This window comes from Uranotaenia lowii, chromosome 2 (genome assembly GCF_029784155.1).
Source record: "Uranotaenia lowii strain MFRU-FL chromosome 2, ASM2978415v1, whole genome shotgun sequence".
Lineage (NCBI taxonomy): Eukaryota > Metazoa > Arthropoda > Insecta > Diptera > Culicidae > Uranotaenia > Uranotaenia lowii.
In genome coordinates, this window is record NC_073692.1 from 407,341,596 (window position 1) to 407,356,376 (window position 14,781).

Below are 14,781 nucleotides of genomic sequence, written 5' to 3' on the forward strand. Positions count from 1 at the left end.
TGCAAAATATTTCTTGAAGGGGTATGACCCCGATTGCAAATTATTTCATTTGTCAAAAATATACATAAATCTTTTTTTCACCTTAGTTTGGACGTTCTTGAGTTATTTGTTTACAGCTTTATATTTATCAGCTGACAACTTTGCAATGTTTGCATTACAAAATTTCCTCCACGATGTAAGCCGCATCTGCGCTAGACTGCAAAATATTGAATATAAAAAAATTAGTCCTAGTTTGGAAGAAACGGTCTTGAACTGAATCAAGAAACACACAAATATTTGACCGCCCTGCTGAAACATTTTACCAGACGATGATACGATTAGTGGTAAGAATAAGGTTCAGCAATTGCTTCGGTGACTTTTACTTAGCTCGAAATCAAGCAAAGGAAAAGCTCAAAGCATTTGCTTAGTTTGGTATGAATGAACATTTGCTTAGCGGAACTGAGAACGGAGAAAACTTTAGAACATAGCTTTTACTTTCAAAAATAGAGCTATCCAACAAGTATAATCTGTAGTTTTCTTAAGTAAATTAAAATAAAACGATCAGGAAATTGAAAATTACGTCTAAAACAGCCACGATATCAGCAGTTCGGGTGGTGGGCGTAAGAGCGATCAGAAAGTATTTTAGGTATAGGAAAGTATGAAAATTGTTAAAACACTGTTTTAACTAAGTTCAATTCAAACTTACAACACTCAAAAAGAAAATTTATTGGTGGGTCGATTTCTGACAGTCTTTCACGAAAGACTCGTGGCAAATTAAAACCTCTTGATCTAGAAAAAAAAATTATAAGCAAATTTTACAATTGAATACTTAACCTTCCAAAGCCGTTCGCAAAATATCCGTTTCGGGGAAATTTGAGTTGTTGTTTGATTTTGTTCTCCTGGCTGTAAATGTTAACCGATTTTAATGATATTATATTCATTGAGTAGGTAATTTAGTCTTCTTACTCAACATTCCAAAATAAAGTCGAAAACTATTACCAGGTTATCAGAAACTGGTTCAGAAAGTAAAAAGTCCGGAAAATCAATTTTCTTTTTAAAATACTCATAACTCTTGATATCTTCTCTGTATTCAAGTGTTTTTTTGATGTTTGAAATCGTGAAGAATCCATCTATCCGACAATGTATAGATATGTTGGGGTCCAATGAAAGTTTTGACCGTTATCTCAGATCTTCCAATAGAAAAAAAACTTTTCTTAAAAAAACGACATTTAGTTTTGGCTTTGCTTAGCTGTATGTCACTTACCAATGAATCGATTTTCAAAACTGAAATTTTATTTTCTTGTCGTTAATTTGATCATTATTTTCATAGAACATACTTGGTTTGTCAAAATTCCCAGTTCTTCAGTATATTGGAATGATGATAAAGAGGTTTGAAATGTGCGCTTCGGGTCATTTGACCCGAACAGCTTTGGAGGGTTAAAAAAATACCTTAAAATTGCGCTGGGAAGTTCCATGATTTGTTTATTAATTATTTTGTTTATTTTGGTTGTTAATAATCTGATTGCTGTGATTAGTTGATTATCGTATTCATGAGGTGTACGGATATGACGGTGAGCGAAAAAAAGCGAAATCGTAGAGCGAAATTTGAGATTGGCGAAGTTTTTGTGCGCAAAGTCTAGCGCGAGAAAAAAATTTCAATAGTTCTGTTATAACAAGTTCACTGGTGTTGGGAAAAAGTGGTAGAAATTTTGACATTTTGAAAATTTTACCATGCAAAAATGTTTTCAAGATCTTTGGGCGTTGTATTTTTTTTACAGCACTGTTTCTATTTCAGCCGTATGTGATAGAAAAAGTGCTATTTTTGCATCACAGCATGCGAAACTACAACACGTGTTGTTCAAAAACTTGAAGGCCACAGATCTTGAAAATGTTTTTGCATGGCAAAATTTTCAAAATGTGCTAAAAGTGACAAAATTTTTACCACTTTTTCCCAATACCAGTGAACTTGCTCTTAAAACATCTCCACCGCCAACTATGTACATTTTTATTGAACATTTTCAATGCCAACCAACATCATAACCAAACTTCTTTACTTAAGTCTCATCAAATCAAACTCATAGATATTTTCGACGCATATGAAAAAGGCAAAAACATTAATACGTTTTTACAAGGCAGGCGTTGGATCAATATATGTTTGCAAAGTCGCATTTTAAGATTAAGAGTAAGAGCCAAGAGCTCTGTAAATAAACAAATAAATATGTACATAGACAGAAGACGTGTTGAAAGCTTGTGTCTCAAAAAATTCCTTCAACATACCCATGGTTGGTAGAATCCTAAAACATTATTTTTTCCTACAAAAAGGAAACATTGTATCTACAAAGTGCTCTTCCAAGTGTACTAGAACAAAAGTCACGAACGAAATGTTCCATAAATATGTAATACATGTAGGAACCGTACCCATCATCTATCTAATCTTGTCAACTCGATCTCGCTCGTTATTGTCGTTCGTAGTCGAAAAAAGCGGATATCGCGTCGCATTTCAATAGAGTGCGCTTTACTACACGACACGACACAAGAAGAAGCGTAATCGAAATTGTTTCGATGTTGCTTTTTTTTGTTGTGTTCGTTATTATTAAATTTCCCCCTGCTCGTTCATGCAATAAAAACCTCTAATGGAGTCCCAGGGCCACAACTTGCTTTCGATTTTAGCTTGTCAGCTGTAAAGCATCATCGTACCAACTTCAGTCGGTCGGCCATCGGAAAACTGCGCTGGTGCCAAGCTTCCTCACAACCCTGGAAAAGTCGCGAACCGATACAGCTCTACCTACAAGGGACCGACGGCAGGATCGCGTCATCAATTTACTTTATATGAAAAGCAAAGCAATTTCAGTCATCCAGTCTGGGATGATGGTTGTTGGAACTTTTTTTTTCTTCGTTCGTTCGTTGTTTCCAAGCTCTTCTTGCTGAAGAGACCAAACGAGAAAGGTGATTATCGTAAATGGAATCGAAAAGTGAGTGGGTCTTTCATATAAAACACATCGGATGGACGGCTGGCTCGATGAAAAGAACACAAAAAACAGTCCTGCTACTTATGGCAACTACAAAGCTGAAGAGAAAAACGCTTATAACATTGTTGGGTATAAAAAAAAGGGAGGAAGCAATCGACGTTGGGTGGAAAATCATTTCCACCACTCCTTCCGGTTCTTCTTTACTGTGATACTTCTGGTGCGCTTGTGCTCTGCACAGCTTCGAACACACATGCACAAGGGCCACTCACGACGAGTACTCTCTCACTCACACACCAAAGTAAGGAACTCTCACCAGACCTTTACATAAGTTTTAATAACGATGGTTTCGAGCAGTATCCTTATGGTACAGCTACAGCCCACAGCTACTTACACCGAACCGGCTTGAAGGACCCTTTTGTGGCACGAACAGCGGAATACCTACTTAAGCAGAGGTATACTTGAGTGTCGACGAATATTCGGAGGGGTGCGCACGAGAGGCCATGCTTGAGTTTCAGCTGTGTCGTGCGCGTGTACTTATGCTGGGCACAGTTAGTGCAGTTCAAGCTTTAGAAAATAATTTAATTTGACTTCATTACTTATCCTTTCTGAAGTTTCATCACCTTTTACTCTGTTGATATGTTATTTTCATTATTTTCTACTAACGACCACGAGAAAACTATCACACAAGAGAACCTGTATTCTTATGTTATCGCGCCAGCACTAAATACTTCGGAAGTCCGGACTTCCGACACAGTCCGTCAGTTCCGACAGCTCACCGAGGACGTTTCTAAAAAATTTATTAAAATGCACAATAAGAGAAACGACATCTGAAGCCCAAAATTCCATTCGATACAAAAAAAAACTGTCAAAATCGATTCCAATAGATCCAAACTTTCCCAGCAGAGCTTTTAGCTTTCAAGTCGGGACTTCAACCAAGGAGAGTATTGTGATTGCATTTGTGGTTCGGATGACTATTTTCGAAACTCCTAGTTAGAAAACCATCTTCATTTCTACAAAATTCAAATCATTAATACCGTTTACTGCGACCCACCGAGTATCAAATTAAATGTCTTTTCGTTTTATTTATTGTGTGTTCACTTTAGAAATTGAACATTGAGCCAGAGAACAGTGCTGAGGATTTTTTTATCCAAGTCGCCAGCGCTCAATTTTTCTTCGGAAGTCGAGACTTAACCGTACAAACTGAAATATCTATGAAATTAACAAGAAATCTAAGTCGGAAAATACCAAAATTCGGCATTCAATATCTCCGCAACCAATAAACCAAATTCTACAAATAAAATATTTTTCAGCTCCCTAAAATGTTGTAATTCATTTTGTAGAATATAGTTACATTATTAAATTTATAACATTTAATGTTATCTTTTTATGTTTAACACTCTCATGGTAACGAAAAAAACGAGATATCTCGTAGTTGGTCCGCAAAGTGTTAAGCATTGCATATAATTGAAATTTTGCAGAATGATTTTAGAAATACAAAAAAAAAGATGTGTAAAGTTTTGGACAATTTCTATCGGGTTATCAAAAGCTACGCGACCCGATCCGGAGAGCATATCAAAATTGTTGCACAAACCCATCTCAACGGAATATTATTTACTTATTCAGATAACATAGCTTCGATATAAAAATCTTCGTTTTGATTGTTTGAATAAATATATATCTCTTTTGATACAATCAGTTGTTTTTTCTGCCGGACAAGCAAATGCTTCGAAAACTTTTATTGGGAGTTTGAAGGACGCATTCCATGGTTCCCAACCTGCAGGTCGAGGTTCGAATCCTCCCGGCTGGTACCCAAACTATTCAAGAATTGTTCATGTTGGAAACAATGCATGAAAGTTTGAGTACAAGTCAGTAGGTAGTCTAACATTGCATAGAAGTGAATGCGTATGAGACAAACATTGAACACAAGATTGCATGCATTTTTGGTGGTGTCGATCCTATCTGATTGAGATATAATCTTGATATAATACCACTAATAAGCTGATATAATTCTCCTTACGTAGGAGAAAAATATTCATCGCCCAGAGTTCCTGGCGCCAACTAGCTCATCATTCCCTAAGCTTATTTTCCCGATCATGTAATGATACCAATAGCTAAATTTCGACTTTTTCGTAAATCATTCAATTTTTATTTGATAATTCGAAAATATTTTTATGAAGAGTTATGTAACTCAGTTAGTTTAAATTTTAGTTTCAATGTATCGGATCAATTCTATTCTTGTTGATAAAGAGTGTAAGATCTTTTAAAAATTTTATCCAAGAGGAAATTTGAAGAAATTACAGATGATCTAAAATGTATATTCTCTAATAAAATGCCTACACTCACAAAATCGTTCACCAGAAGATCCTTTTCTGCGATTTTTTCCTCAATAAGATAAAGAGCGTTTTGATTTGAAAGTCTTTAAATTTATAACTTTTATTTATTTGCTCAAATTAATTCTGAAAAACTGTTTAACTATAATTTTAATTTTATTATGATTTTTTTTTAATTTCACTATCCTAATAATTTGAATAGTTTCAAATTTTGTTCCTCAAATTTCAAAGCTCAATGAATCTACACGCTCTTTTTTTTAACTCAAAATTAAGTATGACCGGGGTTCAAAACATAGTTCGATTCTGTGAACTTAAAGTTAAGTACCATTTTTCCTCCTTGCGATGGATCAAAACGGAGTACTGTAGTATCGTAGCTTAAAGCCACAGTGCATTTTATACCCAATTGCCCTTTGATATTATTCATGGCGTATGTGTGTGTGTACATGTTCAAGCTTCTCTCCCAAACGAACGTAGCCCGACCGAGCCACGCACGAGGACCATTGGTAGCCAGACACCCGAGAGTAGCAGACGGTCTGTGTAGGAGCTGGTTGAGCGACATTACATTGACGACGAGGATGTTAAAACAGAATCCAAATTAGGTAAGTTTTCTAAAAACTGGACGAAATAAGAAAATTGAATGCGCTTGAATGCGGATATCGCTTAAATGCGGGTGTCGCTTAAATGCGGGTGTCGCTTAAATGCGGGTGTCGCTTAAATGCGGTTTTCGCTTAAATGCGGTTGAAGTACACATTTCTTAAATGCAGAGAAGAAAAGATTGTGTTTGTTGTAGCTTTAATGCTGAAAGTGAAGATGGCGGATTTGAGTAAAATGAAGAGAACTGTGTGAATAGAAATGGGTCAGTCGCTTAAATGCGGAAAATACTAGTCTGATTCCATTCTGCGTGAGAGCAGGGATGTTTCTTGAAATAGATCAGTCGCTTAAATGCGGACGACGAAAAGGTTCTGATCTATTCTGCGGTAGAGCAGGTGTTATCGCTTTATTGCGGAAGGCTAACCAGTTTGATTTGCGGGTGCCGTATAGTAGATGGAAAATGGAATTGCTTGAATGCAGTTAACCTTACTCAAACATGGACAAATGTAACCAAGAGAACAGGTGTTGGAAGAACAAGGAAAACGGAAGGTTCAGTTATCCAATTCTATTTGTTTTGGTTTACATGTACCTAAAGGGAGGGAACGAGAAAAAAGGCAAACGGTGTTGATTTGTTACGAGCGTACATCGAGGTAGGCTTTGGAAAAAATGCAAGAGAAGAGTTATTTCTCCGTAATATGTATTTGCAATGGCATTGCAGAAGAGTTTTGACGATGGTCTTGCATTCGCGAGTGGGAAACAGATTTCACTCAACTTTGCTCATGGAATTCTCTTCCGAAGTGTGAGATATTTGAAGTATTTGGGTCTGTGTCATTTGACGGATGAGAGTGAATATTGAGAGGAGTGAAAACCCAAATATGTATAATGTTTGACAGGATGATCTTGTCCAGCATAAGTGAGCATGAGAATGAATTATCGTTGCATTTTACATACAATCAGTTAGCGAACGTTGACATGTAGTCCCCTGGCAAATAGAGGGGTATGTTCGCCAAACATGATGTGGTTGTTGGCAAATCGGGCACTACCTGAGGAATGTTTAAGTTTACTTACGAAAGGGAACTGCTTTTCAAACAAACAATGGATTAATTGTATTGTTTTCTGATTGCGGCGTGTTGCATCAATAATTAGTAAGAATTAGAGAAGAACTATCTAACGTTCAAAGATTGACTCAATTTTGGAAGGTGTGAAGTCGAAGCAGGGATGCCATGTGTTAAAAAAAAAATCAGGGCTAATTATGAGCAATCTGGAGTAATATCTGGAAGATTGGTCAAAAGTCCGTGTTTTACTGACAAATAAGAGCACCTGGCAATCTAGAGTCGTAGGACAAGTCTTGGAAGTTGAAAGAGAGGTGAAAGCACAGAGTGGATTAAATGTTTCGAACTGGAACTTCTCACGTTGTCGATGGCAGTACGGTTGGAATATGATAGCTGCGTTTGTATCAGTAATTAAGATTGACGACAAAGTCTCGACTCAAAAAAAAAAATACGTTGGTTAAGGCGAATTTTGCACGAATAGCCTCATAGGTGTAAAGTATTACTAATAAAGACAAAAAGCGAGTTTTGGCATTTTTCTGAGCGAAATATGCGATTGAGGGTGACGAATTGTTGACAAACACTGAAGAAGAGCGCAGTAGGTTGATCCTCGAAGCTAGCCCTATCATTCTTTTAAGACCTACGACGATTGGATTAGGCGGGGAATACGTAGTATTGCAGTAATAGTGATGAGTTGGATAGATTTTTTTTGTGAGAATCTGTTTGCAGGCTTAAATGGTTGCAAAGAGTGATTTATGGTGGTCAGAGGTTTTGAAGTACTGGAGATCTATTGATATGATGAGTTGTTAGTTTCGGGATCTTTTACTTCTGTAATCAAACAAGGTGATCGAAGTGCTACATTAAGGTTGTTGTGGTCCATTTTATTGAAAAAGTAGAAGCTGCATCTGCAGTCTTAGAAGTATAGAAATTGAATGACGCGGGATATTTTGGATTATGGATTATTCTAAGGACTTTTTCTGGCAGGCAAATTAGGTTTGTGTGAAATCTGACAAGATTTGAATCGTTAACTATACACCACTAGAATGATTCAACAATAATCAATTCAAACTCATTATTGATAGCAGCCTTTATCGCCTAGTGAGTGTTTTTTATGAAGATCTAAGCACGAGTTAGTTGCCTAACTGAAGATACGTTTATACATAAAAAGGAACTGTAGAATAAGTTAAGGTGACAGAGTATTTTCAGTTTTGTTCGTATGAAAATCTATTTGAATCGACAGAAACGAATGGTGAACGCTGAGAGGTATCAGTGGACATTTTGAGTATTGGATATTTGCTAGAGCCTGAATGGTCATGAGATGAAGATTACAAATCAATAAAACCCGGCACACCGATTAAAAAAGATATCTAAGGACTGTCAAGAAGTTGTAGCAGTAGTGCTACGAATCCAATGAAACGTTGAGAAGTAACTCGGACAGCTTAAAACGAAGAACTGTTTGGGTTAGTTTATTGTAATGGCAGCATATTATTGGCAGCACCAATAATGGTGATGAAATGTTAATACCAATCAAATATTTTTCAAATAAAATAAAGGGAAGTTAACGTTCTTAGGCGAAACATAGAAACACTAATTGCGTTACTCGTTTACAACACAGTAACGCTTTTTAACGACAGCTAGAAAAACGTCTCAAATAAACATCAAAACTTGAAAAAACGGAAACGATACTATCCATATTAAAAAAAAAAAGAGTGGAAAAATAGAGTGTTTTTTAGTACGAATTATAAATTAAATTAATCGTTCTGCTCGACAATTGATGTTTTCAAGTACAGTTGCTTGTATTTGGTAGTATGAAAGATAATGCATCGATTGAATATGAAAATCGTGTTGAATAAAATCAAGAAACTAGCTTCAAGTAATACTGACGATTATCTTATCGCAGTTCGACATACAGCTTGTCAACGGTTATTAATGAGGAATTAAAATCAGTCGAAGAGAGTAACATTTTACTGGCATTCTGGCATAAGTGTCGAATGAGTAATCAAATATGTATCGGACATCTTCATAGACAACTGCAAAACAACAATTGTTTCGAAGATGCTGTTGGTGGTATCCAAGACAAATTTAATCCATATATAACTCCAACAGTGTTTAGGATGATGAGCTGAAGACCTGGTTCAATATAACAGGAGTGGCAATGAAATTAAGAGAGAGATGGATAAGATACGCAACACTTAACGAAGTCTGATACCTGAAAAAGATATACACCCAAATCAGAAAAAAAGAAGACGAATGAGTAGGCCACAATTTGAACCTGATATGAGTATGAGAAGAACAAGTGGAGATCGAGTTTGGTTTCATCAATAAAAACGATAAACGTGATGCTGCTCCCAAATCTGAGAGCACCTTATATTTAAGGAGTTATTTAAGTGACAATGGAACTTGAGACTAAGTTGGGAATAAACTAAAAAAAAAAAGAAAAGAAAAAAGTAAATGTAGTATCGTAGCTTAAAGCCACAGTGCATTTTATACCCAATTGCCCTTTGATATTATTCATGGCGTATGTGTGTGTGTACATGTTCAAGCTTCTCTCCCAAACGAACGTAGCCCGACCGAGCCACGCACGAGGACCATTGGTAGCCAGACACCCGAGAGTAGCAGACGGTCTGTGTAGGAGCTGGTTGAGCGACATTACAAGTACGAACAGCGAACTCAAAATTGACCCCTTTTTTTTTCCTTCGGCGAGGGATCAAAGCTGAGTTCGACCTTATGAACTAAAAATTGAACTCTCTTTGTTGGACTGAAAACACTTAGCGAGTTCAGTCCGAACCGGAACAGCAACCAACGAACACGTCGCAAAATTTTGTCGTTCCGGAACAATTACCGGAAGACTATGAAGGAACTTCATAATGAAATGCATGTTCACCGTGTCAGCGTAAAATTCTGCTCGTCATTGTCATCATTGTGAGCGGCTTGGAATGTCCGGAAACTTCCGGATGTTGTTTACTTCCAGTGGGAAGTAACATCCGGAAGTTTTCTTTGACCAGGATTGTCAAAACTTTCCACCGCTCTGTAATTGCAATGCAATGTACCGGAACAGCAACATCCGGGTACAACAAATTTTAATCATCCTTTAATTTCCTGAAAATCAGCTACCCTCGACAAAAAAAGAATAAATTCGAGTTCGGCTGCCGAACTTAGTATTGAGTATGCCTATCAGAACTTAGTTTTGCTATTGCCCAGTCAAACTCAAAGTTGAGGGATGCCACCGAAGTGCTGTTTTGAACCAAAACTACTTAATTTTGAGTTTAAAAAAAAGAGCGTGTAGTACATTTCAACCATCGGGACCTTTTTTTCACTGGGAGGAAAACATAACAAAAATTGAACACCATAGCAACTTATACTTTTGCACGCAGAAAAATTGAAGCAGGCTAAAAATGCTTGGAAGATATGGAAATTTCTATACATTTTTCTACGTGTCATTAGAACACGTGGAGTAATTTTTGAATGCTAGCGCCCCATCACAACCAGTGTATTAATCACTTACTAAAGGGTGATACGGTCAAAATTTGATCAATATTAACTTGACGCATTTCTTTCAATTTTGCATTTAAAAAACCTGAACACCCCTCATTTTGAAGGTGTGTGTGTGCAGAATGTTGCTCCTATTTTGATTTTGGAATTCACTCTTCAGTTGTCAAAATGCCGTCCAAGGAAGAAGGGCGTATCAAAATTTTGCTCGCGCATCGCGAAAATCCGAGCTACTCACACGCAAAGCTGGCAAAATCGCTAAAAATTGCCAAATCAACCGTTACAAATGTAATTAAACCGGTTGGGAAACGTTTGTCGACAGCCAGGAAGTCTGGATCTGGGGGGAATTGAAAACCGGAAGCCGCTGAGACGACAAAGAGAGTTGCCGGTAGTTTCAAGTGAAACCCTAACCTCTCTCTCCGAGATGCCACAAATAAGCTGGGTGTATCGTCTACAACCGTGCATCGAGCCAAAAAATACGACGGCCAAAGCGCGATCCCGGAGGCTGTACATGACGATGCTGACGAAGTTTGACTGCGTGGTAATGGACGACGAAACCTACGTCAAAGCTCGATCGGAGCTATGATCGGGGTTTTATACGGCAAAAGGAAGGGGAAAGGTAGCAGATATTTTCAAGCACATGAAACTGTCAAAGTTCGCGAAGAAATATCTGGTTTGGCAAGCCATCTGTACCTGTGGCTTGAAAAGCAGCATTTACAGCAGAAATTTACGGGAAAGAGTGTTTGAATAAACGTCTGCTGCCTTGCCTGAAGAAACACGGTTTTTCCGTACTGTTTTGGCCGGATTTGGCATCTTGCCATTACGGTAAAAAGGCATTGGAGTGGTACGCCGCCAACTACGTGCAGTTGGTTCCCAAGGACAAGAACCCTCCCAACACGCCAGAGCTCCGCCCAATTGAGAAATACTGGGCTATTGTCAAGCGGAACCTAAAAAAGACCAAAAAAAACTGCTAAGGACGAGCAGCAATTCAAGGCAAACTGGCTTCCTGCGGCGAAGAAGGTTAAGCGTAAGGCCCGGCAATTCGGATTTGGAAAAGCGGAAGCCTAACTGAATATTTTTTCTGAATTTTATACTAATTAAACTTGAAAAAGAAATTTAATTTGATTTTCTAAATAATCGATTTCACCGATTTACACGCGTTTTCCCTTGACCAAATTTTGACCGTATCACCCTTTACATATAGTTGATGAGAGCAACAAAATTTAGCTTTTTATCAATTTTTACTCCCAGATATTTGACTTGACGTACGCTTTCGATTGCACAATCATCAATCGATAGGTTTAAACAGACTCCGATTTTGCGATTTCCAATAATCATCAAGCTGGTTTTATTAAGGTTCGGACACAACTTTTGATGTTTTGAAAAATTTACAATATTTTTCAAATCAGCATTTGCTTCTTGTATGACGTGCTTTTAATCGTTGCCACTCCAATAGGAGACTGAATCATCCGCAAATAACTTTAGGCAACCATACTGTAAACATTTTTCATATCATTGATGTGTAAAGTAACAAAGGACCCAATACACTACCTTGTGGGACGCATAAGTTATTTTCTCTGTATCGCGAGTAAGATGAATCAAATTTGGTTCTGTTACCCAAATAGTCCTTGAACCAGTTAAGAACTTACTATTTTCGATCTTGATCTTCCAATGACGAAGTATCAAATTCATTGCAGATTCTGTTGAATGTTGCTTCCTGAACCCAGACTGCTCGGCAATTAGTATTTCTTCGCTCTCAATAAAGCGTAAAAACTGCCTTTTAAACTGCTTTTTCTAGCACTTATTCTTGAATTTCCATCATGTTTTTAGGGTTACGGACTTATTTTGGACCAGGGGACATATTTTGGGTCACCTTGATTATCTCTCAACTAATAATGAAAAAACACGCTTTCAAATTAATGTGTTTGGCCCTTTTCAATACACTTTTCTAGAATTTGTATTTTTCTATCAAATGTTAAAGTTATAGAAAACACAAAAAAATCGGAAAAATCATCAAATATAGTTTGAAATATGTATAATCGTTTGGCATCATAAACTCACAATCGATCATTTTATCACTTAAACCCCTTTGGTTCTAGCCTACATATGGTTCAGCCTCATCATATGTAGTTTTTAACATCTAAATTGAAAAGCTTGTACTTTCAATTAATGATTCTTCCAAGGTTATTCTATCTCTGCTTCGATTTTTTTTGTTTTTCTGATAAACAAATGGGGAAGAAGATAGGAAAATGCTTTGAAGTATTAAAAAAGACAAACTGCGTCTCATCGCGCAGGAATAAATTGGCGACTTGTGTGTCGTTTCGTAAATTCCTAAATTCATTTAAGTCGTTGAACGCTTAAAAAAGAGTTCCTTCGAACTTCAGGGACAAAAAAAAACTACATGATTTGGATGGCTTCCTCCCTTGTACCTCGATACAATCTTATGTGTTGAGCTAATTTTGAGTAATTTTCCTGTGATTTGAACCGAACGAGTTCTTTGAAATACTCCCAGCAAAACTAAAAACTCATATAATTTTGGTTGAAGTAAAATGTACTGTGAGAAGAACGTTATCTTAATGTGCCACCAGACAGTTTCAAAACCTTCAAACTTTTCACAAAATTCTCCCTTGAGTGTTCTGTATAAAGAAACTTTTTAAGTTTCAATTCTGCTGTTCAAAATTTTTATCCAAAAAACCAAAAATTTTCGCGTTTGCTAAAATATTGAAACAATGATATAGAATGTACTGAAGAAGGTTCTCGGTCTAAAGGCTCTGATTATCGTGTTGTATCTGAATCGAAGAAAGTTTAAACAGTGCTTGGGAAAAGTGGTTTGGTGTAAAGTTTATCGAAAAAAACCAATTCGATTTTTGAATCTTTTCATTCAACTTGAAGCTGCTAAAGACGAAAACTTTGAAAAGTTTGGTGGAATTACGGACGGAACGGAATGGCCCGACGTGTGATTTACTCTAACTAATTTCCGCAATTAATATGCTTTTTCAGGCTTTTTAGACTCAAGCTTTCAAAAACATTCATTGCTTTTTAAGAATTATTTACCTTTTCAAGTGATTATATTAAGGAAAATAATGGCAAACCAAATGAAAGGCAAATAAACGAGAAAAAGTAAACATTCAAATTAAAACAAATGAAACGAATGAAGTTTTTATATCGAAATAGAACGGTTTGGTTAAGATGGCCTGCATTTTTTTTCGCACCCATCCGGGTCGGACAAATCCGATCAATTTTATTAACAACCTGACAAAATTTGGGGCATATGATTTCAAAATTTTCAACCCAAAATCAGGGCAATATCCGGGCAAATTTGGTCAAAACGGAGCTATAATTCAACAAAAATTAAGAAAAACAAAACACTTGAAACATTTTTTTTTATCAAAACGCATCGGCGGAGTTAAAGTCATTCTTTAGGTTTTCAAACAACCGTTCATAATCACATTGATGAAATTTGCTTAGAAAAATTCTGATTTCGGACGCAATTACAAACATTATAATATTCCAATTAGAATTTTTTGTTTGATTTTGCAAATAATGTTAATAAATCCGGGTATTTAAAAAAAAATCCGGGCAACCGGGCTGGACCGAATATTGCCCAAATTTAGCATAAAATATCCGGATAAGTCCGACTAAATCCGGGAAATCTGGCAAGCCTAGGTTAGGTCATCTAAACTACATATGACACATTCCACCGTGACGTGAAATCGCTTTTCCGGACTTTTCTGCACTGTTATCATTCTAGAAGTCAACCAATTTACTTGAAAATACAAAAAAATTGTAGCAAACGGTCGCAAATTGAATTTCCTTCAAAATGAATATCATTTGGACATTTTAAAATTTAAGTTGTTTTTGTTGTGATAAATTACATTTGTGACGTGAATTCACGCTGGAATTACCCATTTCGGACTTTAGTACATACATCTTTGATTTCCTGTTCTCCCTGTGGAAATAGATTATCGGTGTCTTCGAATGAGTTGTAAAGAAAACAATTACCCATAATTCGATGTACGCTTTCCGATTGAACAACAACGAACGAAGTTATGCTTATTTGAAGTTGTGACGTGAATTCACTCAGTTCAAACAGAACAGGGTAGTTGACTGAATTCACGTCACGAAATATAAAGTTATACTGTGGTTATACTGAACCATTCTATGGAGTCTTCAAATTTTATGTACACTTTCAAAAACGATATTTTGTTGTTCCGACTTTTACAATCATAAATTTTCAGTATTTGCACCTAACGTTTTCCTTATTTTGGTTGGCACTTAAATAGCAACATATTGAGGGATCATATGTTAAAATTACTACTGTCTTCATTTAAAGATTGTCCAAAAAAAAATTTTTATTTTTTTTTCAATCGTTTT